The following is a 5,478-nucleotide window of genomic DNA, read 5'->3' as shown; positions in this document are numbered from 1 at the left end:
TACAAACCTTACACACTATAGGAATTGCATAACACTAATCTTCTTAATGCTTATATTTTCCACTAACCTAACAATTATCTCAATTATTTATTCCATTCTAGATAAAGCATCTGCTACCACATTTTCCTTTCCCTTTATATGGCATATCTGAAGATCGTATTCCTGTAACTGCAAAGACCACCTTAACAATCTTTGATTTTTATTTTTCATTTTATGTAGAAACACAAGGGGATTATGATCAGTCCAAACGATAATTGATTCAATTGGGTTACACACGTAAACCTCAAAATTATCCAAGGCCAACAACAGTGATAATGTTTCCTTTTCAACAGTTGAATATTTATTTTGATGACTATTGAACTTTCTAGAAAAGTAAGCGACAGGATGAAATACTCCTTGTTCATTGCATTGTGACAAAACTGCACCAGCTCCAATATCGCTAGCATCTACAGTCAATTGAAAAGGTTTCCTAAAATCGGGTGCCATAAGCACAGGTTTACTTTTCAATATGTTTTTCACACTATTGAACGCATCTTGACATTCTTTGGTCCAAATGTATTTAACATTTTGTTTGAGTAAATTTGTTAAAGGGAAAGTAATTATACTGAAATTTTTACCAAATTTCCTATAATACCCAGCCATTCCTAAAAATCTCATCAACTGTTTTCTTGTTTTAGGTACGCCGAATGCATCAATGCTTTCAACTTTGGCCTCAAGTGGCCTTACTTGCCCTTGACCAACCACATGTCCAAGAAAAACAACAGTAGCTTTAGCAAAATCACTTTTACCCAAGTTCACAGTCAACCGGGCTTTAGAAAGTCTACCAAACAGTTCCTTGATTTGACTAATATGCTGATCCGAACTATGACTATAAACAACAATATCATCAACATAAGCCTGACATTGTTCTAATCCAGAAATGACCTGATTAATCATTCTTTGGAATGTAGCCTGAGAATTTTTCATTCCAAATGGACAAACCAGATATTCGAATAACCCATCAGCGGTTACAAACGCAGAGATTTCTCTGGCCCGTTTAGTTAATGGTATTTGCCAGTAACCTTTCAAAAGGTCAAACTTGCTAATATACTTAGCAGTTCCTAATTTATCAATGCAGTCATCAATTCGTGGGATAGGAAACGAATCTGATTTGGTCACAGCATTAACTTTGCGAAAATCTGTACAGAACCGTACACTACCATCAGGTTTAGGAACAAGTAAACAGGGAGAACTCCAGTTACTAAAACTAGGTTGAATAATGCCGTTCTCAAGCAAATAATCTATTTCTTTTCGGATAAGTTCCTGTTTTTGTGGATTAACTCGATAAGCATGTTGCTTAATTGACTTGGAATCACCAACATCAACATCATGTTTAATAACATTTGTTCGACTAGGAACATCTGGGAAAATTTGGCTAAATTCAGAAATGATTTGTTGAACATCACTTTGTTGTTTTTCACTTAAATGGCTGATTTTTAAATGAAGATTCAACAATATCCTCGAATTTACCAATTTCGGCTCAACTGGATTAAAATTATCATCTTTCATCTTAACATCAGAATCTATCCCTGAAAGAATTATTGTATTAGCCAAGACGTTTTCCCGATTATAATATTTTTTAAGCATATTAACATGGCAAAGCTGAGTTTTCTTTTTACGATCAGGAGTACGGATGACATAATCAACCGCACTGATTTTTTTTTCAACAATATACGGTCCTTGAAATTTTGCACTTAATGGTTGATTAACCAAAGGAAACAAAACTAACACTTCTTCCCTGGCATCGAAAGATCTATCTCTAGCTCTTTTATCAAACCATGTTTTCATTTTATCTTGACTATCGGATAACACATTTCGAGATATTTCTCTAACTGTTTGCAATTTTTCCCGCAAATCAATCTCATATTTCAACACACTAGTTTCACTTTTTACCTCCGAGTTTGTCCAAAACTCGTGTAACATTTGTAATGGACCACGAACTGAATGTCCATATAACATTTCAAAAGGAGTGAATCCCATGGATTCGTGATAAGTATCTCTAATCGCAAACATCAGCAAATGAATACCTTCATCCCAGTCTTTACCCTTTTCCAGGCAAAACTTTCGAATCATGGATTTCAAAGTTCCATGAAATCGTTCTAACGCACCTTGGGTTTCAGGATGATAAGCAGAAGAAAAATGATGTTTAATGGCCAATTCATCCATTACTTGCTGAAACAATTTCGAAGTGAAATTGCTACCTTGATCAGTTTGAATGAATTTCGGAAATCCATATCGAGTAAAGATTTTAATCAATTCCTCAACAACTGTTTTAGCCCTAATATTGCTCAGAGGTATGGCTTCAGGAAACCGTGTATTTTTACAAAGAACGGTCAATAAGTATTCTTTACCATGAACAGTGCGAGGTAAAGGACCAACGCAATCAACTATAACCTCACTGAAAGCTTCATTAACTGCGGGAATGGGTATCAAACTAGCTGGTTTAATACTTTGATTGGGTTTACCAACAATCTGACATGTTTTACAGGTTAAACAATACCTAACAACATCACGATGTAAATGCGGCCAATGAAATTGTTTCAAAATCCTTTGATACGTTTTACGTACCCCTGAATGACCTGCTAATGGACCATCATGAGCTAAACTCAACACAGTTTTCCGACAACTTTTAGGAACAACGATTTGATGCATCACCTGCCAATCATTATTCTGTGAATGTTTATCTCGAAACTTTCTCATTAAAACACCATTTTCGAAATAATAGCCAACTGATTCTTCATCCAACTCGGATTTTTCTAACACTTCCTTTGAAAGGATTTGTAATTCACTATCAGCTTGTTGCTCAAGAATAAACTGATCATGGTTAAGATTTAAATTTAACCTATCATTGTCATCTGGTAACTGTTGCAATATTTTTTCTTCTTCTGGGTTACCTACTTCATGGTCAAAACATTTTTCCCGATCTGAACCATTTTCCAGATTTGAACCTAATTCGGGCGCAGAATCATGACCAATAAAAGTATCACCTAAATCAGAAATATCCCAATTTTTATTGGCAACCTCATTCTCAACCCTAATTTTCCTGTGCAAATCTTTGTTTTGAGACCGAGTTGTAACACATGCGGGAAAGATGTTATCAATCACATCAGATAACTTTTTTGTTTCAACATCAGTTTCAGGAATTTCAGTCATAATGGGTACAGGAATAACCCTTTCCTGAGCTACATCATTCCCTAACAATAATGATACACCCGCAATTGGTATATGGCTAACCGCTGCTACCACAATACTGCCTTTAACCAAATCACTATCCAACTCGACAGTATGTAACGGACTAGATATAGTACCTTCAACTGTGGACAAAGTAATATACTCGCCCAAAAATGTGTTGTCCTTATCTAACAATTCTTTTTCAAGTAAAATTGTTCGTTCAGCACCAGTATCTCGCAAAATCACTATAGATTGTTTCACATCACCATCGTGTGATGTAACCACATGACCAGAAGTCAGAAATGGTTCAAACCTTGGATTTCTTTTCTTAACCCTAGTTAACGCATCTTTAATTTGACATTTTGAATTCAAAGGTTCAGACAACTGAGATACAAAATTTGTGTGCCCAGAACGATTGCCACTTCCAAGATCATATTTCAATTTCCGGCAATCACGTCTAATGTGACCCATTCTTTTACAATAAAAACACTGGAGTGATCCCGAATTTTTCTGATCTTGAGATTTACCCATATCTCGCGGTGTATTATTATTCCTAACTGAACCATCTCTACTGCTTCCACTTTGTTTGAAAGTATAACTTTGTGACTTCGGTTTATTACTGAAATCAGGTTTACGGTTTGCTAAAACAAATTTATCAGCCATTATAGCTGCCTCAGCTAATGTACTTGGTTCAAGCACCTGTAAGTGAATTACCACTTCTGATGGCAAACCTCTCATAAACTCTTCTATAAGAATGAGTTCTTCTAATTTCCCACAATCATTATTCACAGACTTTGAACTACACCATTTCCGAAATAACCTTTCTTTTTCTTTGGCAAACTCTAAATAAGATTGTCCACCTGAAATCCTAAGATTTCGAAAATCTTGTTGGTACACCTCAGGCACCTTTTCATAAGCTCTTAAAATAGCAGCTTTAACTAAGTCATATGACGAAGAATCATCAACAGAAAGCGCTGCATAAGCCATTTGTGCTTTACCTTTCAAAGCAGATTGCAACAATAAACACCAATACCGTTTTGGCCATTCAGCTCCAAGAGCTATCTTTTCAAAACAATCAAAAAATTCATCAACTTGATTTTCATTAAAAATAGGAACCATCCTAATATATCTTTGCGGATCAAACTTGCTATAGTTATCCAACTCTCTACTTTTAATATCCCTATCGAGAGATCTTTGTGTTGTCTCCCATTCTCTATGTTTTTCTCTATCTTCTCTCTCCAAATTTCTTTGTTCCCTCTCATACATTAATTGTTCTTCTCTATGTTTTTCTCTATCTTCTCTCTCCAAATTTCTTTGTTCCCTATCATACATTAATTGTTCTCTCTGAAAGTCCAACTTAAGTTTCAACATAGCTAAACTATCTTCATTATCAAGTTCAACACTACCAATTTCCCTACCAGTATACACCTTTGAATCTAACTGAATTTTACGTTCTGCCATATTTCTTAAGAAATCTATCACCAACGATTTTATTTCAGCTTTCTTCAAACCAATGTCCAACTCTAATCCTACGTGTTCAGCAATTTCTTTTAACCGTGCTACAGTTAAATAATTTATCTCAGTTTCATCTAAACTAGATATAAAATTATCAACTACTTGTTCTACTGACCATATGCTATCCATGTGAACTTGATTATGTAATTGTCAAAACGTGTGCTCAAAATAAAACTCTAACTAGTCAACTATTATCCTCTATTCTAATAATCAAAATAGATCAATTTGTAATCTCCTAATACCATCCAATGATATATATTACAAGAAAGATCCCGGACGAGCCCCCATGTGTGACCTTCCCGATCCACAATAACCACTAACTGGATTAAAAACTTTAATAGACCGCAGAAGTCACGTGTACCAAGATTGATAAATCCGAATTATCCAATCATGGTACTAAACAATTGCCATGTGTACAAGTTATCACATGCAATTAAATACAATTATTAGATATAGACTGTGTGATATTTAATATCACATTATTCAATGCAATAAACTAATTGCCCGATTAATAAATTGACTAAATAGCTAAAACATTGAGCACACACTTTCTTGACAAAATTACATAAAAAGTAGCAAGTGTTTAAATATTTTTATATAAAAAATATATGTTTAAATAAATAAAGTTTTCCCACAGAATTCTGGCATTTAAGTTATTAATTAATAGTCACCAAACGAAAATCAGTCCATCACGAAAAGTTTCAATGCACGACTGCCAAGGGCTGCTAAACAAGATGACCGGTCGCCGCTCCT

This window comes from Gigantopelta aegis, chromosome 1, assembly GCF_016097555.1.
Source record: "Gigantopelta aegis isolate Gae_Host chromosome 1, Gae_host_genome, whole genome shotgun sequence".
NCBI lineage: Eukaryota > Metazoa > Mollusca > Gastropoda > Neomphalida > Peltospiridae > Gigantopelta > Gigantopelta aegis.
Note: the sequence above shows the minus strand (reverse complement) of the source record.